The sequence below is a fragment of the Gambusia affinis genome, linkage group LG06, assembly GCF_019740435.1.
Source record: "Gambusia affinis linkage group LG06, SWU_Gaff_1.0, whole genome shotgun sequence".
Taxonomy (NCBI): Eukaryota; Metazoa; Chordata; class Actinopteri; order Cyprinodontiformes; family Poeciliidae; genus Gambusia; species Gambusia affinis.
This window is the reverse complement of record NC_057873.1, coordinates 20478046-20501522: the sequence shown is the minus strand read 5'-3', so window position 1 is coordinate 20501522 and position 23477 is coordinate 20478046. Positions and strand designations below refer to the sequence as shown.

Genomic DNA, 23477 nt, shown 5'->3' with positions numbered 1-23477 from the left:
TACATAAATGCCATCTTAAAAATATGCATTTTGAGCTGCTTTTAACCGAGATTTTGAGAGTTCTTAGATGGAAAATGCTCCAGAGTCTCAAGGCCACTGCAGCAAATTCCTCTTTCTCCTTTTGTCTTTAGCCTGGTACATGGCCAGACCCACAGAAGCTGGTTTGACATGAGAGGAAGATGAAGCGAGCTGAAGACATGGAATCCTGGGAATAAAACCTGGTTCAGGCTGCAAAAGACAAATTATGCATTCCTTTCTTTACACTTTATGATTGCACATTGCTGTGTGTTGGTTTATCGCATGAACTCTGAGTAAAACTGATGCTTGTTATAATGTGGCAAAATATGCAAATATGTATAAGGACTAAGTGCTTTTGCAATGGCCTATAAATAAATAGCTCACCATCTATCCAGCTGCTTTAATTTCAATGGAAGTTGCAATTAAGAATGCAAATATTCATTATTCATCCATCCATCTATTGTCTCTACCTACTTGTCCTTGCAGGGTCACGGGGGGGTTGTGGTCTATCTCCAGCGGTCACTGGGCCTGAGGCGGGTACACCTTGTAGCGGTAAGTGACATTAAATCAAAGAATAAATATGTCTACTATAAAAGATCTATGTGCCAGCTTTTAAATAAGGTTCTCTATTAGATAAGAAGTAAATAATTTTAAAACTAAAGTCCGCAGAGGTTCAGTTTCCTCCTGGAAGCTTATTGTTACAGGTGACTGAGCCGCAGGAGAGTCTGCCTTTGTGTCTCTGACTAGTATTTACTTCAGTATTGAATTTTGTATTCTAATAAAATTGTTTGATTTATAGGGACAGTGACTGGAAAAAGCATGCTCCTAAGAAGGCTGGTTTTATAAGCCCTGTGGCAGAAAGATATTGTAACTCTGTAGCAGCGCTGTGGTTGGTCAGTTCACACTAAAAGAAAAAAACAAAAACAAATTGAACTCTAGGGATGATTCATTATCACTATAGGCTTTAAATTTCAGCTTTCTGTTGGAAGTTGCTTGTTACTTTATAGGTAAGAGGTGGATATGAAAGACACACGTCTTTCATATCTTCATATCTGTCATGACTTCATTTAGTCAATTATGTATTCCTAGGTAACTTGGCAACTTTGCCATGGCCATGTTCCTGAATTAACTCACACCGACGCATATCCAGCAGTCATTGTCTCTTCAGAAGTGCTCCTTACTCTGTCCTTGCTCTCATACCTCTCTGATATCACAAAGCTCTTAAGTCAATGCATGTCTTTCGTCAGCAGAGATGCAGGGAAAGACAAAGCGGATGCTTGTAATTACTTATATTTGTTAGCTCATCACAGAGATTTATTACTTGAAGCTTCTCATTTAATTCAGACCGCCTGTTGAAGTTCCTTTGTTCTGAGTGTCATTTTCCCCACATATGGTTGAAATCGTAGCTGTTAAATGTCTGAAATATGTACTATTGAGCTCACAGGAAGAATACTACTTTTACTGACATGTACCTGAAGTGAGTTGACACCAGTTGCTTGCAACATACCATGATCCTTTGTACCAGGAGTCGACTGGTCATCTGGCATATGACTCCTGGGCCAGTGCTGCCAGAAAAGCAAAGGCATGATATGATATGATGACGTGCCGGACAATGAAAATGTTTTGGGATGTGTGTAAAAAAATAAAAATAAATAAATAAAATGATTCAAAATATTATGAGAAAAAACATCTTCACTACATCTTTGGAAATTGTAACCAAAAGTGTGATCATGCTCAACATAGGAAATGACTACAAGACTTACATTATTCAGACTTAAAGCCCACATAATAAGAGCCTTTAGTGCTAGGTGTTGTTTATGTACAGAACTACAATTTTGTGCAGAACCTGTCTGAGAATTGCCTTTATCTCCTTTGTTTTCCATTAACGCTTTCAGTTGATCTGGTGTGGTGTGTACCTTTGCATATTCTACAGATAATCATGCTTATCCGCAATGTTCAAAAAGTGCCAGAGCCATTTGTAGTTTCAGTCCAGCCCTGTTTTGTACCATGACATTTGAGTGTAGGGGCTTTTGGACAATGGGAAATAGAAAACCCCACCCATCTCGGTGGACACACACTTCTAAAAACTTCTCTAAAATAAGAAAACTATTCAGAGAAACACGTACAGGTTTAGCATCGAGTCATAGTAGACTTAGGACTGACATTCCTAAATCGACGACAAAAAGAGCTTAGTTTGATTCATTTGGAAATTTATTTGAACATAAATAAATTTATCAGCACTGATAAAGTTTTATCAGTGCTGATAAAACTGCACTTTATCAGTTTTAGAAATATTTTTAAAGATGCTAATGATATTTTGGATGCTAAAATATTTCTTGAGTGTAAGATTATTACACTCAAGAAAGATGACAGCTGAAAGATGACAGTAGTTTGTTCTGGCTTGATAATAAATATTTTAATATCCTATACGAGAGTCACAAAGAAATTAAGAAACCACTAATTGATTCTTATCAACATCATATCTGTTTGTTTTTTTTACTTCAATCGCTGATATTTATCTAAGCAGTAAGGATTACTTCTACATGTTGTTTTAGTTAAAAGGTTTTTAGTGTGTGTCCATGTCTGCCGTTCTCCTCATTCTCCATTTTCTGTTACCAAAATATACCAAATATATTAACTGTCTAACACGTCAGCTTTTTATAAAACTTCAAACTTTTGAGTGAGAAATGTTTCTCCTTTTACATTTTAGAACCTTTAGTTTTGCTGTCTTGTCGCAGACGTATTTATCTCAGCTTGTGCCCGTTCACATCTGTTCTGAGAAATATTTGACCTCATGCACATCTCATAAAGCTGCATGTGTCACAGTGCTAACTTTGCCCCACACAGCTGCTTCTTCGCCTCCAGAAAATGCTGAAATTGCTTGCATTTTTGTACCCTGTTGCTCTGCTAAACATCTGCAGCACCTTGCTATCTGAAACACCTGTGATGATTAACCACGTGCCTGAAAGGCGACCCGGTTAAAATACCGGGCAGAAAACAAAGATTACTGAGAGGAAGGAAGGCCCAGTTGGCAGAGAGTCAGATTGGCAGGCTTAGAAACATCTATGTTGGACTAAATGTTAAGTGTAGACTCACTGCAACGATCAGATTGCCTCAGATCTCCTCTAATTGAATTTACTCTAACAAGCTAATGTTGATAGAAGAAAAAGGTGTCTGATGCGGACATTTTGTTGCAGGCAATTATTTTCCTATCCTTCCTGTACTGGCCGTATCTGCTGAGGGGATAGATTTTGATCTGTTGACTTGCAGCCTCTTCAGATGTGGTGTTTGTTGTGGAGTCTGGCATTGATTAGAAGAGCAGTGAAGGAAGTGGAGGAGGAGAAGGGTGGTTCTCATATAAATTAGTCAGCCGTGATGGTTTTAATTTGTGATGTGTCACCAGCCATTGGTTTGGTGCTTTGCGACACAGGTGATCCTTCAATACGAGCCCTGAAATTGATATATTAAAGGTCACATTGCTGTGGGCTCATCCGATTGTGCAACAGACAAGCTTTCTAACAACTGACTTGTTGTGTGTTGGCATGTTAATAATTACACACACACACACACACACACACACATATATATATATATTGATGATTGTTCTTATAGCATAAGGTGTGCTTTCTTGTCAGCGATAGAAAATCCCTGATGTTTATCTACTGTCTAGTTTAAACAGTTCTGATGTCTCCATTATGGTTTGTCATGCAAAAAGTAGCTGTAAGCTACCTAAATGTTTAGAACTAATGTGAACTCGTACGCACACACATTTTGAGGCTGCATGTGATGCAGTTTGTTATCCTTGCTAGAGCCATGATCCTTTGGACTTTGAATTTAGTTTTGACTGAGTTCTGTTTCTTGTGCTCGCCTGTAGTTTTGATTGATCTGTGGTTCTCCAGAGTCACTTCCTCCTGTGTTCTCTTTGTGTTTTCACTGTCTCAGTTTATACCCCTGCACAGATGTTCGATATTCAGCTAATTACTCTCCTATTTCTCCTGACATACAGTTTGCTTTTTTTCCGTCATTGTGAAATCCCCCTGTTGGGATTTTCTCATGTCTTGCTGGTTCTTTCTTTGTTGCATCATAGCAACATATTTCAAGTTTCAACCCTGCTATTGGGTCCGTTTTAGGCACAAACTTAGCTCAATTCTAGAAATGATCTGGCCTATTAATTAATGGCTCCTCTTATAAAGGACAGGAGAATAATTTCTTTGTGAAACCTTTTCTGTCATCACACTTTTTTTTCATGAGTTTCATTCGTAATTGTCTGTAACTGTCCTACTGATGGGGTGGATGAGATCCGCCCGGAGTTCCTCAGGGTTCTGGATGTTGTAGGATTGTGTTGGCTCTGCAATATCGCATGGACATCGGGGGCAGTTCCCCTGGATTGGCAGACTGGAGTGGTGGTCCCCCTGTTCAAAAAGGGGGACTGGAGGGTGTGCTCCAATTACAGGGGGGTCACATTCTTAAGCCTCCCTGGCAAGGTTTATTCGGGGGTGCTGGAGAGGAGGGTCTGTCGGATTGTTGAACCTCGGATTCAGGAAGAGCAGTGTGGTTTTCGTCCTGGTCGTGGAACACTGGACCAGCTCTACACCCTCAGCAGGGTCCTGGAGGGTGCATGGGAGTTCGCCCAACCAGTCTACATGTGTTTTGTGGACTTGGAGAAGGCGTTCGACTGTGTCCCTCAGGGAGCCCTGTGGGGGGTTCTCTGGGAGTATGGGGTACCGGGCCCTTTGATACGGGCCGTCAGGTCCCTGTATGACCGGAGTCAGAGTCTGGTCCGCATTGCCGGCAGTAAGTCAGGCTTGTTTCCGGTGAGAGTTGGACTCCGCCAGGGCTGCCCTTTGTCACCGATTCTGTTCATTACTTTTATGGACAGAATTTCTAGGTGCAGCCAGGGTGTTGAGGGGATCCGTTTTGGTGGCCTTAGGATCGCATCTCTGCTTTTTGCGGTTGATGTGGTCCTTTTGGCTTCATCGGGATGTGATCTGCAGCTCTCGCTGGAGCGGTTCGCAGCCGAGTGTGAAGCGGTTGGGATGGCGATCAGTGCCTCCAAATCCGAGGCCATGGTCTTGAGCCGGAAAAGGGTAGAGTGCCTTCTCCGGGTCAGGGGGGGTGTCCTTCCCCAAGTGGAGGAGTTCAAGTATCTCGGGATCTTGTTCATAAATGGGGGAAGAAGGGAGCGGGAGATCGACAGGCGGATTGGCGCAGCGTCTGCCGTCAAGCGGGCGCTGTACCGGTCCGTTGTGGTGAAGAGAGAGCCGAGCCAAAAAGCGAAGGGAAGGATACAAAATTGTAAATTTTGTAAGGATACAGATTGCTAAGCTTGGTTCCATTAGACTTGAATCCCTGCAAAACTTCCTTACAGGCAGCAACTTTGGGAAAAACTGTTTTCAATTCCTTTTATTTACGATCCTCTACCTCCCACACTGGTCAGAGGTTTGGCCTCAGCTATTCATTCAAATCAGGCTGATACTGTATGTCCCATTGTTTTCATGTCTCCAAGGAAGAGTAAAACATTATAGTAAAAAAAAAGATAACAATAATTGGTTTCCATAGAAACGAGTGTCATTAGTGTACTGGGCAAAATTAGTGCATCTTTCAGCAGGGAGCAGAACTGCCAATTTTTCTTTCATCCAAGCCATTTTGTTCCTGTGACAATAATCTTCTTTTTATCTGTAAAAAATTATGCTGTATTTGGACCAGCTGCATCAGCAGGTGACGTGATAAAATTCATCTATGAAAATTGTCTCTTTCTTTATGGATATCTGTGTTATTACATTTGTTAATGGTGAAGCCACATCTACCAAGAAAGAGCAGCTTTGTATATATCTTCGTATATATTTTATTAATTTCTTCTGTACATCTTTTGTGTAAGATTTTGTGAGCTTAAGCGAAAGGGTAGACTCTTCTCGAAGTCTGAAAGTAGAAAGATTAGCACAGTTGTTCTCCAGAAAAGAGAAATTTCACCCACAGACTGCATGTCTGCCCGTTTGAACTCACACACACACACCCTCAAAAAAAAAAAACATAATCTCACTTATTTTCTCCACAATCTTATCTACCCAGATGTATAGTGTTAAAGGGGCAGATAAATATAGTCCCCTTGATGAAAACGTTGAACAGCTTCAGAACATAATTAAAAGGGTTGATGAGGTTGTCTATATGAAGTATGGTCTCTTATAAGTCTTCATTTGGGAGTAGTTTAAAGGCATGTGTGCCCCCTACATGTTCCTTTGCCTCCTTTTTTTCCTGACATCTCATTAGAAGCATGTCAAGTCCTTCTGCACAGTGTTATGATGATTATACTGTTGGGATAGTTTAGGTGATAAGAAAAAAAAAATGGGAAAGGGACTCCTAGCTTGGTATGAACAGTGATATGACCGCAAGGTTAATTGTGATGCCAGTGCAGGGAGGATCAAAAGCTTTTTGAGCTTAGACAAAGCTGCTAGTCAGATTTAGCCATCTGTCAATAAGGCCAGTTAAGATCTATAAAAAGACTTAATTTTGAAAAAGTTTTGTTGATTACCTTTTGGTAGGCATTGGATGGTATGAGATTATCATGGTAGTGGTGGCTTTAACATGGATTTAGTGTTTATTTAGAACAAAAATGTATAAAGTAATGTAGAGTGATTGATTTGTTTTATTAAAGAGAAGCAAAATAGGATACCGATACTTTTTGTTGGTGTAAAAGTTAATCAAAAGTTACTATCGCTGCTTTGACTTTGATACATGAACTTAAGCAAACATATAAAATAAACACTTGTTAAAGTCAGTAGTAGTAGTTTTGAAGTGTTTATGTGCATAATATAGATTTTGCAACTCTGCTTTTTTATAAAGTAGCAAATTAACTACCTCATATAATCTGATTAATTAGTCAGTCTGTCTGCTAATCTAGCCAGCCTGAGTCAGCCTCCGAACTGACCATGTTTAAAAAAAGAGTTATCTCATTACAGGCTATGTGTGGAGCTCAGTTAGTGTTCAGTAGGATTGTGTGTCTCTCCTTAGTAGATAATATACATCGATATGCTGCTAATACTCCGATACCTCAAAGGTACATGAAGAGCAAAGTGATTAAATACAGTTCAATTCCCCACTTAAATTCTGCCCAACTCAGTGTGTCTAGATTAAGCTAAACATGACACCATTTAATTTATGACCAAATAAATTAGAATAAAATGTAGTAAAGGATTTGCAATGAAAATATGTAAGTCAGTCAAGCTTTTGTTTCTGGAAACAGAACAGAGTTTTACAAAAATTAATTGGCGAGCCAGAGAGGATGAGCAGCAGGGGTTTCTTAATGCCAAACATATGTATTTACATAATATTGCTAATTTATACATGCAGAGTGCTCTTTTAGTGGGACACGGATCATGTTGCCACATCTGGATGTTGAAGACCAGATGAACAGGCGCTGGCAGTGTTTGGTCGCTGATAATAATGTTGCTTCGGTAGGTGTTAAAGTTTATGATTTGTCGCTTTTCCAACTGTTTTACTCTTCCAGGGGCTCACAGCTAAACACAACAGAGTGTCCTTAATTAACCGAAGTTTCTGCATACGAAGATAATAGTAAGTCATGCAGCTGCAGCACCCAGAGGGGAATAAACAAAGATTTAGCTCAAGCTTCAGTCTCAAACTAAAGTCTTTGAGATCATTTTTTTCCCCCCTCAACTGAAGGTTAAATGTTACAAGGACACTACTGAGAGGTTAGAAAAGGCTATTGTTTCTCACCGACCCGAATGATTCATCTTAGCTTCGCCTGAGTGTTGTGAATTGGGTTTAGTTGTGTTGTAGGCTTGCTGTAAATAGATGGACAAGGTGACCCATGCTGTAGATCAAACTGCCAAACAACTACTCAGGGACAAGGTCTTGCTTGCCTGACTGGACATCATTTTTCTCCATTTAGCCCCATCTCACACCTGTAATTGGACGGTTGTCCACATGAATGCTTACAGCACCGCTGGGATTGTCATGTTTTTTGGCTCGCATGACTTTGTCAAAATATTTACTGCCTTTCTCTGTCGGGCTTAAGAGTCTTGTGCTGCCATTTTTGGGTTAAGATTAGTATACACAAAATGCTAACGATATATCCAAATTTCTTTCATCTGATGAAGGCAGGTGGGCAGGTATTGCCAAATCACAACACACTGCTGCTGGGGCGTGCTGTGGTGGCGCAGGGGGTTAGCACGCCCCACGTTTGGTAGCCTTAGTCCTCAACGCGGACGTCGTGGGTTCGACTCCCGGTCCCCACGACCTTTGCCGCATGTCTTCCCCCCTCTCCTCACCCGCTTTCCTGTCTGCCTACTGTCACAAAAATACAAGCGAGCCACTAGAGCCGCAAAAACTCTTTGGAGGAAAAAAAAAACAAAACAGACTGCTGCTGGTGAAAATGAAATATAAGTGGTTGGGTTTGGCCGCTTGTTGCTTATTGTACAGGTATGTGGAAAATATTTCAAAATCATATGTCATAAATGTTTACGTCAGAAAAGCCTGAGATTTTAACTTCAGCGTGTACACTTTACAAACTCAAATATATATGTTTTTTCCAAATAGTTAACGCAGCATATTTATCTGGTGCCACTCTTCAGTGTGGAAGTTGTTTCCGTGTGAGGAAGTCTATAAACAGGCTATTTTCAGTATCATTGAGGTAATTTTCAAGATAGATAAAATACAGCAGTTATTCTGTTTCATGTCTACGATGTTCTGTTTGTGCTAATATCTTAAAAGTAATTTGATAAAACGGAATATTTTTCAAAGTTTAACCTCTTGGTATTTAAACCAATTCTCTTGTCATCAGTAACTTCTTCATCTTTTAATAGATTTCCACCAAAGCAGTGCTAGACAAAAACTAGATCTAGTTAGAAACATGTTTTATAAAATTATTGCAGGTACATAGGGTTTGTTCATTTTCCAGTTTTATTCTAAATTTCTGTAAAACTAAATCCACAGTGCAGGTTTCCTTTGGAATTCCAAAGTTCAAGGAAATGTTTGTGAGTATTCATCATTTTGTCACTGCTGACAGAGGCCTTAATATAAGCTGTCCATTTTTATAAATGCTGCTTAAATGCCCAGTGACTGTGAATGCCTCTTACAATGTCAATCTATGATCTACATTTACAGACAGAATATGCATCTGGTCATGTTTAAAGAAGTGGAAATGTTTGCAAAGAGTGTCAAAAAATAATCAAAGATGAAATGGCAGTTCTTAACCCGTTCGGAGTATTGATTTGTACTCACTATAATTTTAAAACAAATTGCTAAAGGCAAGTAATATATATATAATATCTTGTATTAATATTTTTTCTTTAAGGTTGAGGCCCAGTGTATTTTCTCTTCTAAATAAAGCAGATTACAAGTGAAACTAGCTTGATTAGTTTAATATGTTAGAGCCCTCTTCCAACTCCTGAATAAAAGCAGTTCTTTCTTGAGCTTTTATGCGTACAAAAAGAAGAAAAACAAACTTACGTGTCGGGTTCACGTAAGTATTGTGCGAGTAGAAAAGTAAAATGCTAATTCTTGTTGGGCGTTATGATCAGTGACCATAATTTCTTAATAAAATAATTTGATTCATATATTGTTTACACAGTATGCACACACAGCAAGCCTAATTAGAAATGCACAGTTAATGACTGCTCATCCCTGTTGATGTTTGTGCGAGCAGCGCCAAGTTCAGTGCAGCAGAGTTCTTTAAGCTGTCATCCAGGTGTGTTTTCCCAACTGTGTGCTGTAATCTTAATAAAAAAAAAAAACAAAAAACACAACCAAGTCCAGAACTCAAGAACTTGAATGAAATACTATTATACGTTAGACAATCTATGTTAAATCTGTGTTTATATGTCGTCATTTAACAGCAGTTTTTGTTTTGCTCACAATATCTGCTATGTGAGTAGCTTATTTACATTTTAATGTCTGGAAGTGCAACGCAGCTATTAGCTGTAAGGACCTTACGGATGGTTGCTAAGTTTTATTTTGCAGCCCATTTGATTAAACTCTTTATTTATTTATTTTTTTCATGTTTTGCTCATGTAAACAAAAACGATCCTGCAGTCAATGCCCTACTGCCTCTGCATGCATTACACACATTTAAGTGTTTTACGTTGCTTTAATAATGCTGCATAAATTGAAGTTTCATTGTGATATTGTGCATTACATTTAGCAAACATGAGCATTAAGAATAGTCCCTCCTCACGCTTAACATTGCTAAAGAAAAAGGTCTCAAGTGTGAGAACAAAAATCACACAGTTGCTATGGCCACCCCTGGATCATGTCTCCGAGTGATTATATTACATGCTGTACCACAGGATCAAAGAGAGCAAGAGTTGTTCCCATCTTCAAGTCAAACAAAGTGACTTTCGTACACAGTTGGTGTAATGTGTTAGCTGATGATAATTGAAATTGCTTCTATCTTCACTCCAAGGTTTTTTTTTCCTTCATCCAATTTGTGTGTGGTGCAGTTAGCTTCCTGCTGTACCCTATCTTCTCTCTTTTCATCTCCCCTCCTCCTCCCCAACCTTGCCCTTTTTCTTTCACTCGTCATTCATGAGTCTTTCCTGCTTGCCCCCGTCTTTTACCCAATGTTTGGCCTCTGTGGTGGACCAAAATGTCAGCTGTGGTCAGAAAGCTTAAATCGTTTGCCATTGTTCTTGTCTCTTACCCTTGAATCATTTAAAATTAGCCTGAGGGTGCACCTAATTTTAGTTCTCATTCATACTAAATGGATTTTTCCTCGAAACAGGCAAAAATAAGAAAACAGCCTTGTAGCAACACTGCTTATAGTGTGGAGTCAGTGATCCTTTAGCATGGAAAATGGCCTCATTTGCATTCAAAGTGATAGACAAATATGGAGCTATGCCTCCCACAATATCTCTGGATGTGGCCTCGGCATTTAGCTCTGAGCTCAACTTCAGTCAATCTCACTCTTACGGGTCTTTAGGCTTTTTTGTTTTGAGCCGCTTGTGCACAGACTGTACATTGACTCAAAGTACACTCCACTGTTAAAATGCCAGTTTTATCTAAAAAGTGGTACAACAATAAATAATTTCCAAACTTTTTCACAAATATGGTGGAACAAGTATCAACTGAAAAACAAACAACTCACTCTCAAGACAGTTATTTAAAAATAAAGTTGGATGAGCTACACGCAGAAGTGTACATACTCTTAAAATGAATGATTTCAGCATTCGTTCTTCAGAAGGAGTCTGTCTGTCCCACATTTTGACTTACAAAATATAACCCTTTATTAGGACAGCTTATCCTCTACACTGTTGCACCACCAGTCTAAACCATTCTAGCAATGAAAGACGGGAACACGGTTTAACACTGTTCTAAAAACATCTGAATGTCGAACTTACTGAAATTCACCGGACCAGGCATTGTTTTTGGAAATTATTTTCGGCAAGGTGGAGGGCGCCTCGCAGCTCAGTGTTGGAGGAGAGGCTACAGTCGTCAACACAATTATCCCCAATCAGAGTCACGTCCTCGGGCCATTTTGCTGCACGTCTTTCTCTCTGCCCTCCTTCCTGTCTAAGCTGCTGTTGAACAAAGGCCATAAAAAAATAGAAATAAGAAAATATATTGGCAACCTTGTGCTAATGGTAACCTCAATTATCTGTTCCCATTTGACCAGAATGGCCCCTGTTGAGTTATTGTTGTATTCTGCTCATCTATATCGAGGTTTGAGGTGTTTAGAGGAGGCTTTCGTCATAGCTTGGGTTATTTGAAATAGTTCTGCTTTTTCTATCATCTGCTACCAATCTGTCCATTTTCATCTCACCTCTCACATCAGCGAGAGATTTTTTTATCAAACTGTTGCTCACTCAATATTTTAGTTTTTGTTGCTATGTGTTAATAAGAAATTGAACATGTGCCAACTGCATGACTGTGTGCCTGAGTATAGAGTTAATAAAAATAATAATGCAAGTCTTTTTTTGTTTGCACACAAACAGTACAACAGTTTCACATCATGCTATATGCAAGATCCAAGAAAAGGGTTAGATTTAGCTGGTCAGGATTTGGCTCTCCCCTGCATTTTTACAACTTATTGTTTTTAGCAAAATCATTTTAAAATGCAAAATTTGGGATTCCTGTGGGTTAGAAATGTCTGAATATTTTCTTGAAGATTAATGCTTTTTCACTGAAACAGTTACAAGACCAGAGATTATAATGGGCTGTTGTTTGACAACTTAAATGGCTGCGGTTTGACAAGATAAGTGGGACATGTGACGTGATGAAGAACGTCCAGATGCAGCAGAGTCTCTGTTTGTGGAGTCACAGCTGCAATATAAAAATTTATTCTGTTATGGGCTGCTGTGTCCACTCACGCAGCTGGGATTCTTTGGGATGTGCATTTACATAGATGCACTATGGGTTAGTTTTAGTTAATGCTTTATTTAGCCAGACTAAATAGTCTAAAAACTGGCAAATGTGCTTTTCACATATTTCTCTTCTGTCAGGCTTTCTGAAATTTTCTGATGTTTATTTGTAATCCTTCTGTTTATGTTGCTGGGTTTTAGGACATTAAGCAGTGAAATATGGACAGATTTAGGCTTCGTCAGCACAACAGGATATAAATTCATCCAATATGGTTTATTTTCAAGAAAACCAATATTTTTTTTATGAAAAAGATTGGTTTTCATAAAAGTTTGAAAACCAATATTTTCTCCTTTTTTTTTTTGCAACCAACTGCTCTGCCTTCATCTTTTTGAAGCTGAGAGAAAAAGGAAAGTGCTGGTCATTTTGTTCCATTGCTCCATTTGTGGTTTTTGCCATTAAGCCTTAGACCAGGGGTGACCGAAGTCGGTCCTCGGGGGCCAACATCCTGCACGTTTTTGTTCTCTTCCTGGTGGCAGTAGCAACCTTTTCAGCATGTCAATGTTCTTCTTAGGCCTTGTAATGAGCCATCATTTGATCCAGGTGCGTTAAAACAGGGAGAGAAGTAAAACATGCAGGATGCCGACCCTACAGGACTGACTTTGGGCACCACTGCTTTAGACTTTCATGGTGTTGAAAAGACACCACCACGATCATCTCTATTCAAGTTTCAGGGTGTGTCAGGAAGCATTTTGACAGCCATTGATTTTAAAGCAATCTGCTATGTTTCTCCCATTCACAAGTCCATGTAAATGTGATTTTTACCTTGCATTTGTTTAAAATTGTGTCCAAAGCACTTTTTATAGTTAGACCCAAAATTATTGATACCCCTGCCATATTAAAGTTTAAAATAATCTTTTAATGTTGCAAACATGTTTATTCTGATTGGAAATATAAATATAATGGAGTCACCCAGCCTAAGTCCTGACCTAAAGCTGACCAGTGGAAACATGCAAAAGGCAATAATGAGGTAAGGTTTGATTGCTGTAATAACAATTTTCCACTCATTGTTAAGTAGGGTATAATTACGTTTTATTATGTCATTTTATAAGTAAATAGACATATTTAAAGCATTATATGGACTTTTACATGTCCAGAAAAGAGAGCACATAAAATATTTCTCAGAGCTTCAAGCTGATTTATTGTCAAAGTAAAAAAAACAGGAACAATGTTTTGGATTATCCAAGCTGTTGCACTCTTTTAGATGCAACAGCTTGAATAATCATTCACCTCTGCACACCTGGTTGGGACTCCTGCACTTTATGACAATTAAAAGACTGTAAGCAGCTGCTGCCGACATGCTGACGTCTAATCTCTAGAAAAGACTCTTATTCAAGGTGACAGGTGATTTTGCTTAGAAAGAAATTATGAAAATGTGATTGATATATAAATAAAATTGTATGGATTCAACTGTTTGGTGTGCCAGGAAAACCACCTTTCAATGGGAGTGTGAATGATTCTGATAGATAAAATGGGAGGAACAGGTTTTCCAGGTGGAAAATAAACCTTCCAAAGCAGAAATGCATCCCATTACTCAATCAATGGATTTCTCAGTAGAGCACTCAATTATTAAAATAATTGTTGACACCAGCTATTAAACTATTGATTAAAGTGTGAATGTGTGTTTTTAGCATTTCTCACCTTCTAAGGCCTTCTTTTCCAACAAATACTGCACTGTGAGAACTCATTGCTCCTTCTGCAGAAATGTTGAACTATGTAGTGAAAGCTTTTGGTTTGGGCTTTCAGCACTAAGAGAACTGCAGGTGGAGTAAAAATGATGATGAAATCCTTGTTTGAGTAGCCACCGCCTGCGGTCCTCTGCACTGGATCAAAACCTTGATTCATTGGCTTCATCAGACACACTGAACTAGATCTAAGGGAGAGCGTGCACTCTAGCATAAGTGCATACATGAAGACCACAGAAATGTGGCTTGATGTGGAATTTAGTTCACGCATAATATGCTGGTTTATTCCGTTGTCCAGCTGTTTATTTATTGAACATCCAGACATCTCCTTTAGTTGAAAGCCTCATTATGTTAATTTGCAGAAAATATTGAAACACTTTTGTTTGGATCTCCGTTTCTATCAAATGCTGATTTCCTAAAAATAACCACAAAATAACAAAACAAAACAACAAAAAAAAACGTCTTAAGCTCGTGATGTTTTGGATTGGATCCATGCAGTCTAGACCAGTGTTTTCTCCAGGCACACTGACTGCATGTTTCCTTTCTTTAGCCCAGTTGATTCCAATATTTTTGGCTGAATAATAGGTGTTTACTGAATTGCAGTCATCTGACTCAGATGACTGCAAAAACAAGGAAATGTCTAAAACATTTTCCAATGTTTCTATTGGAATTTCGACTGTACATATGATTTTAAATATTTTACTTTTGAATTGACCTTCTGAAACAAATGAACTTTAATATGCAACCTTATTGTATTTGTAGGACGTCATAACTGAAAATATACACAAACTTTTATTTGAAAACATGTCAGACGTATCTCAAAAAAGAAATTCTTTCTATTATTCAAACGTCACCTGCTCTATTATAAATACAAGTGAATGTTTCATAATATTTTGGGACGAGTCATTCCATAAAGTGCTTTGAGAAGTTGCTTTTAAGAAGTGGGACTTGCATAAACTTGATTATAATACTCATATTTGCTTTGTAGATCCAATAAGATCAAAGGACACCAATGAGTTGTTTGGTTTATTTAAAAAGAATAAATTTATTACCATTCCAGTGACCCGAGTGCTCTTTCAAAGATTAGTTGTGCTTGCTACTATCTGTCTTCCTCTCTCTTTTCTGTCACTTCATCCATCCCTCTTTTCTTTCTTTTCTTTCTTTTTTTTTTTACTCTGGCTCCGTCCACAAGATCACAGTGACTCAATTACACGAAAACCTTGATCATGGCTCAAATGTCTCTTGAGGTTCAACCTTTCATTCAGATTTTTAATCAGAATTCAATGCTCCTTCAGGTCTCACTACACTTGGAATAAACTACTGGTCAAAGAACAAGAAAGTGAGAGAAAGTAAAATGGTGGGATAAAATCAGCATTGCGTCGAGGTCGCTTCTTATCCTCCACTATCAACACTGTCAGACCAGCTAGTTGGTGCTAATAGAGCTCGATCTGCATGTGGAGAGGGTGATGGCAAACTCCCACGGAGAAGCCAATGCAGCAGCCAGTGATTAATCCTCACATCAAATGCACTAATGGTTTATTTTTTTCGTGGGGGAAATTACAGAGCCCTGGAAGTGCTGGGCTTCATTGATAACAAAACCCAACAGTGAAGGGGGGGGGGGGGGGGGGAGAGAGAGGTAAACACATCCTGCTGCCTTAGTACTTGTCTGCCTGTGTGCATACCTGTGGATTGATACCCAGTGGACATCAGACAGCTAATTTTCATATTGACGTTAGGATTTATTTTTTTAAGTGCGATTCTGATGCAAAACATGGCATAAGTGTTTTCAGCCACAAGCGGCGGTTAACGTTTGTCACCGAACCCTGCAGTGAAGATATTGTTTGATCATTGTATGCCTTCGTCTAGGTATAGGGGAGAGTTTAGTTGTTTTTTTTTAAAGACAGTTCATACATTACTTTCAGGTTTTTCTCACTCTGAAATTGAAGCCTTTTTTTGCAGAAGTTTGACACTAGAGTATTTAAACATCTGCCTGCTGTTTTTGTTTGATGCACAATGTGGCTTAGGTGCCTAGGGTGGCAGCTTCTGTTGCAAAACTCTTTATATCCATGAAAACAAAACAAAAAATGTATATATACAGCTCGACTTTCCACTGAAAAGAAATTAGTGACCCAATGCTTTCTGAGGTGATGGCTTGGACTGTGGGAAACTATTATGGAGTTGTATGTGACAGCATGAACAGGGGGCAAGGCCGATGATGAGCTTTCTGGCTTTGTCTGTGTTAATGGTTCCATCCAGTAAATCACCTCCAGTGAGCAGTGCTAACATGATTCATTTTAGCTCATTAATGTTAATTGAAGCTGGTCTCTCCTTATGAAATCTTATGTAATCACTATTGAGATCACAGGAGCTCTGGAAAGAGCACCTCACCGTAAATAATTTTTGACTGCAGGTAAAAGAAGCAGCAGAAGTTTGTTTTATTTATTAGAATAATGAAACCAGAGGAATGTAGCAAAATTCATATATTTGGGCCAGTCCCATTTCCTAGGTTTATTCATAACCCTTCCACCTATGACCTGGTGTCTAACTCAGGTAAATGTAAAATATTCCACTGAGAAATGGGATGTTTTTTCACAAAGCTAATACAACATCTTTTCTTTTTAACTCTCTGTGGATAAGCACATGTGTGTTAATAAACCAGTATGTGTTGTAGCCTGAAGTCAAGCCCAAAGTTTGCTTGAAACTTGTATGAAACTTAAGTCACCTTCTGTGCTATGAGTGGCATAAACCACTGATCTGCCGCCTGGATGCAGAGGGATAAAGATGGGCTGATCTGACTGCAGCAGGGTCAGTGTATAAGGTTGGGGGCCCCGGAGGGGGCCAACGGCAGACCCGGTTAGGAAGAAATCGAGTGATATGAGATTTCACGTTAGTATCTTCAAAAATCTTAAATAAAAGCTGAAAATGTCTTTGAATTTCTTGTCAGTCCTCCGAGGCGTCTGAATAGTTCTTAAATATAGTGACAAAGTGAAGAAGTGGCCAATTATGAAATTTAAATTAATATTTTACTTCATGGTTTCAACTGGTCAACAGTAGTTGTCAAATGCATTGTGACACTAGACATTGTGTAAAATAGTTACTTTTCCAAGTTTTCCAGTGAAATTACATGGCTTCATAATTTCCAAATAAGCAACTTAACAGTTTTTTTGGACTTATAAAAAGGGGCAAGGAGGTAAAAAGGACATTCAGTGTCAATATTATTTCCTTGAGGAAATATCTAATATGTATGAGATGTTGTAGTAAAAACAAAATCTTTTCAAATTGAAATTAGGCTTTGGGATGAAGGTGACCAAATCTTTTAACCCGGTAGCATGCAGAGCCTTCTGAATAGATCTAAACTTAGCAGATGCCCCCTTTGGAGCTTGTGACTCCGTCTGATTAGTTCAGGCACTTAGCTCATGTTCAACACACAGAGAGCTCCAAGCTTCTCTTCCTCTTCTGCTGTATTTGTTCACTCCAGGATCTCGAAGTCTCCAAGTTTTGCTACAATCACTTCCTTTCTTTGTTCTTTGCCAAACATTTTCAAACAGACCTCTCTTGCAATGTCACATCCAATTCCTCTTTCTGTCTTCATCTCACTCTCTCTCTCTCTCTCTCTCTTGAGAAATGTTTTTCTCAACCACCTTTCTTCTACCCCTTACATTTTTGAGGTACAGCGGTTGAATGTTTGCATCTGGGGATATATGCGACTCTTCCAGAGTGTGGCGTTTCTTGATTCTGGGTTGTTTGTGATCTGCTCAGTGAGAGTAAGAGCTCCTTTAATTAACAGCAGCACGAGGAGGTGTTCAGCTAGAGATCACTTACTTTTTCAGTTTCCTCCATCTGCTTTGAGTTTATTTCTCGCTTTCCATGATTTGTAACTTGCTTGTCAATCTAAAGCATATTTCTTGCAGGGCTTGGGCTAATGGGAAGTTGGTGGAAGCTCTGTTGTCCCCATTTGCTTAGCACTATCTAGTGCTATCGTTGAAATACTTTCTACATGCTCTGCGTTAGGGTTAGTGATTTCAGTAAAGGGAGCTCATTTGTCACAACTCAGACTTTTTTCATTAACTTCTCAGATAAATTTGCGGCCATTGTAATAGCCGTGGTATTCATTATGTGGGTGTGCCATCATTAGACACACTTATTAAAAATACACTGTGAAAACAGTAATGGAGTTCAACCGAGTGCCACGTTAATCAAGACCTGCAGGGAATAAATAAGAAAATATGCTCCCTATTAATGGATGCACATGTGCACACACAGGACATTTGCAGTCATGGTTAAATGTCAAGTTCTTTTCTAGCCATGGTCAACAGAATACAAAGCACCTCTGCATTTGCTGGCAATACATTGTGCAATACATTTCTTGACAGAAAACCTGGGGAAACAGTGAGCATAATTCGTCATGTTTTCCTTCAGCTCATACTATTGCTCCACTTTACTGGAATGGAAGCCCATTAAAGTTTCCATGTTCCTGCAGTAAACAAAAATCTCCTTTGAACCCGTAATCTGTCTTCAGAGGAAGTAATAAAAAGAAAAACTAAGAAATTATTGATGCTAGGCAAGGCCAAAATTCTAATAAAAGGTATATTTCAAGCACACAGGGCTAAAACTTTAATGTAGCAAAGATCTGATACCAAGTACCTGATGTTGGTGTGAGAAATTGGTAAAATATACCATTTGCATTGCGCGTATAAAGTGAAGTTGACAAAAAGTAAGTAAACTGAGAGATGAGAAAAATGATCTTTTCCTGAGTGGGCGATCTAACCCACTGGAGCTAAACGTGCGCTGTCAGAGAAATGCACCAGATTCTCATACCTTTAATTGAATTGTTTGGGTCAGTGTTGTCAAATAACTGTTATTTCATCAGGCTGTTCATTTAAATTTATGTTGTAAGTATTGATATGAGTATGGATAGAAAGTAGCAACAGTCCACAGCCAATTTATTTAATTTATGAAGTATTTAACAAAAATACCCCCAAAAAAACAGTAGTGCATTTGAAATTTAAATAAGAGCACAGCTTTAAATTTCTACATCTGACTTGCGAGTGGCAATAAAGTGGCAGCTCCGTCACTAGATTGCTGCAAATCTCATTCCCAGTTGGGATTTTGAAAGGTAGGGAAGCAGCTGAAACGGCCTACTCAGACAGGACTCATCTGTGCTTCAGACGGACAGTCGAGTAGAGGAGACCTGAACAATATGACGTTCAGAGCAAAGTTCTTACTTTATGAAGCAGAACGACTTTCTCTACGTTTTGTCTGAACACTGTTAACCACGGCCCCTGCACCCAATTTCAACCTTTTAGCCACTTTTTTATTTTTTTGCATTTTGATTGTCAATCATTTAGTGTTACTGCTAAGAGGATGGTTTTTTTTTTCAGAGGTTATTGGTTTGGATCAAGGTTAAAAATATCTTTTATCGCACCATGACAGTGTAAAAGTCCCTCGACAGATATGACCATCGCCACTGCTTTCCTACTGACCTACAATTTTGCTTTCAGGTTCCAGATTTATTTATTTATTTATTTATTTTTCATAGAATTGGATTATTTAACAGCTAGCTAATATATTGGTCTAAATTAAGCTCCTCCATTATCATCATACTATATTACATGATGATAATTAATTATTGCAACAGAAATATGCCTAGGTAAAGCATAATTAAACCACAGACATTTTATACTCTTCATGAAATACTTCTCATTAGGGTAGAAGATGAATATATAATTTATCCCTTGTTTGACAATTATGAATTCACATCAACCCACTGTACAGTTAAGATGCCATAAATGCACCAAAAAGCCTTTTTGATGGATATTCAACACCTATTAAGAATGACATTGGAAGCACTTTGCTGCCATCTGGTGGTCTGGAGTCAAGCCAATGTTGCCTAAATGGTCAAAATTGTAAATAGCTTGCTTTTGCATTGCGTTTGTCAAGACTGGAGGACCCCAAAGAGCTTTGCACTACATTCAGTGATTTATTCATTCTCACATACATTCATGTGCTGATGGGGACAAGCTACTGAATTGTAGCCACGACCGGCCTGTGGCAGTCCGACAGAGGCAAAGCTGTCATGCCCAAGGGCACAACGACAGAGGCAAATAGAGCGGGATCAGACTAGACACCCACTAATTGATTTTATTACCGTGATGTAACGTTTAACGAGTTTAATTTAGTATCAGTCTGACAAGAAAATACAAAGTTTTTTCATACAATTGTAAAATTCCGGCAGCAAGAGGTTAAGCTTTGAAAGTGAAAAAAAAAAAAAAACTATTTACAAAAACAAAATGATCGTATCATTTCAGCTCTCTTGCTTTCTGCCACAAGATGGATCTCTTTTTCGATAAGTTCGCCACATCTCTGCTTCAGTGCTGTCAAACAGTTGTGACCAATATCAAATCTTGGAAGTACTCCTAGACTCTGTTGTTCCGCCTTATCAAGATTAATGCTTCCAAGCAGTATTTGGAGCCATTATGTTGTAGCACCGTGAGTTTTCAGACGATCAAATATATCAACAGTCTGGTCTGTCATTCGGATTGCTGTGACCAGACATGCAGCTTTCAATCCGTCATGCTCCGACTCTTTCTGCTTTCTTTTGAAAGTTGAAGAGGAATTAGGGTTTCAATGGGTAATTGGGTTCCAGACATCTTACCCTTATCAAATCATGAATTTATGTGGGTAATGATCCTTAAACATGAGAAGAGAAGGCCTGGAAACTGTGTGCGCTGAGCAGGTAATATGACAGGCTTGTTTTGCTGAGCTCTGGGTACCATGCCTTTTATATCTAGTCCATTGAATTGCACCATATTATATAGATAATTAGTGTAATTTTCCTTACCACTGAGCTTTTGTGTAAGTCTTTTTAATTTTCTTTCTCAAGCTTTGTATCTTTATGTTTCGCTGTAAAATCACAATTCAGACTTTTTCTGCTTGCGGTGCTGTAATCCTTTCTGCTCTCCTTTGCTCTGGTGTTACCATAATTACTCTACTTCTTACTCATGTCTGCAACTCTGCTGACATCTCATACTTTACCTTCTGTAATTGCACTTTACTGCACCCAAACAGCCGCCTGACAGATACATTGTTTTCCAGCTGCCCTGTAATCTTTGTTTGATACCCCATCGTCTCCCTCTAATCTCATTATCAAACATTCTCTGGTTATTGGTGTGGGAAGGATTTCATTTCAATAAAAAAAGAACAGACAACAAAGTAGAGGGGAACACCTCTATGATTTGATTGTTATTAATTAAAAATCTGGAAAGGCTTTGTCAGCTCTATTAGGACACTCCAGGTGGAAAAAAGGAGAGAATGCATGGGAACATTTTTCAAAAAGACTCCATGCAAAGATTTGTTTCATTTGTCAGGAAAGGTTGTGAATAAAGAAAATGGCCTCATCTATCAGCCTCCAAATGGAGAGCTCCTTTACTGCTTAACAGCCACTCCACAACATCTCCATCACCCAAATGAGTTCAGCTAACATTTCCTCTTAAATTTTAGTGCAAAGGTTTGTTGTTCTAAATCCACGAGTCTAAAGCCAATTTTTGTGACTGCACCTCAAGAGAAGGGTCACAAGCATAAAGACTTGCAATTTGCATGTGGAAATTGAGAAGAAATGCATTTGCTTCTTACAGTAGTTATTGGTACGCATTCATGTTTTTTTTTTTTGTTAGATTTTTTTTTTTTTTTTTTGTGCCAGTGTGTTTGTGTACATTTTATTCCCAATGCAGTTTAATTGGTTTTGGTTCCCACTAGGATTGCCTGTTCTGAGCCCATTTATACTGGAAACATATATTTTTATTCATGGCTGGGTCTACTTAATTAATTTAAAGTTATTTTCATAAGCACAGTTTTCATATATATTACAGGATTTATTTTGAGTATATTTTGCAATTTGCAGAAGGAAGGAAATTCTGACATATTTCATGTCTGTTGTTGAAAATTAATTTGATAAACAGAAGTCTGACATTGACTGTCTCACAGTGCAAACAAGTCTTTTCTGATCCTGAGCTATGCAAGAGTCTATGTATATCAAATTATCCTCCTGGGTTTTGTCCTACTGCACTCTGTGTGCTACTGGGATATAAACACACCATCCGTTTCTTATGCTACAAGAAAATCAAGCGATTTTCACTGGTTCATGTATCTATTCTCAGCCAAAAAGAGAAATTAGTAAATGCTCTGTTTGAGTGGGATCCTCACTTCTGGGATCTTCTAAGCAAATTGTTAAATAATTCAATAAGGTGCAGCGGATGCTTAATTTAAAGTAATTTCATTATTATGCTTAAATACATTTTACTGCCAAGAGTAATAAAAAGTGGCTTTCTTAGTCTTCAGGGTAAATTAACTGTATTTATTTAAGACTTTTGTAGTTATAATGAAAACTCAAAGCACTTTACACTAGCGCTACATCCACCCATTCACACTAATTAACGGACATGCAGTAAACACCTGGGGACAAGTACTTCATCTTTGCGATGCGATTTGATGCTTTGCAGACTTGACTTGTGCACAAACTGTTTTTAGGTGCTAAATATATACTGTTGAATCTGCAGTCAGATTCAACAGTTAATCTGATCGCAGATTTACTAATGAAGTTATGTTAGTGTCTCACACAAGATGTGTTCAGAAATCTTCAACTAAACTTTAAAACCAGTCAATATGAAAACCTTAAGTTGCACTATTTGGTATAAGTGTTGTCCTGAGAACCAGAACCCCATCACAATTCAAGAACCAACACACGACAGACAAACCAGGCAAATATGTCTGTTTGAATTTTATCAAATTAATCCTCTCAGTGGAGAGTCAACAGGTTTTTATTTATTTTTTGTCATTAATGAGGGTTATAAAGGTGTCTAACATGGAAGGTTAAGTGGAAAAAAGAAAATGTTAATCATGGATGAGTGAAGTCAAGCCTTAGGGGTTTAGTAGATGGGGGTGTATTCACAATGAGTGCTGATCAAGTAATATAAAAAACTACAATTACATTTTTAGATAATTGGCGTACTTACGGACAGATCACTCTGATTTTATTCCCGCCTGTGATCCATCACACTGAGAGAACAGTGATGTTTCTCTTTACTGCATGTTTCAAATGAAGCCCATTGACTCATTGAGACTTTTTTTTTTTTGCTTGAGCACAGGCATGACTGCACACATACAAATGCAGTTAGAGATCTGTGCTAATTGCTTATGTGGAGCTCGCTGACATTCACACAGTCATGTTAATCCAACTGAGATGCGACAACTGAACCAGCCAGGTGTGGCACAATGCAGATGGGGTTGTTCTGAAAATGAGACGTGGATATGTAAAATCACACACCAGAAAAGGGGCTGTGTGAGTAGGTTAGACAAACTGTGTGATGAGCGGGGAGTAGTACACCAGATATCCTCTTGTGTCAGCTC

General features: G+C 38.6%; 1 protein-coding gene across 2 annotated transcripts in view; it reads left to right on the top strand.

Moving 5' to 3' along the window:
- The window catches only part of grik4 (glutamate receptor, ionotropic, kainate 4), a 356426-nt gene that overhangs the window by 45365 nt on the left and 287584 nt on the right, over positions 1 to 23477 (top strand). For both annotated transcript variants that reach the window (XM_044120574.1, XM_044120576.1), the window contains exon 2: positions 505 to 570. The gene's annotated coding sequence lies outside the window, so the exon portion shown is untranslated. The remainder of the gene's footprint in view (positions 1 to 504; positions 571 to 23477) is intronic.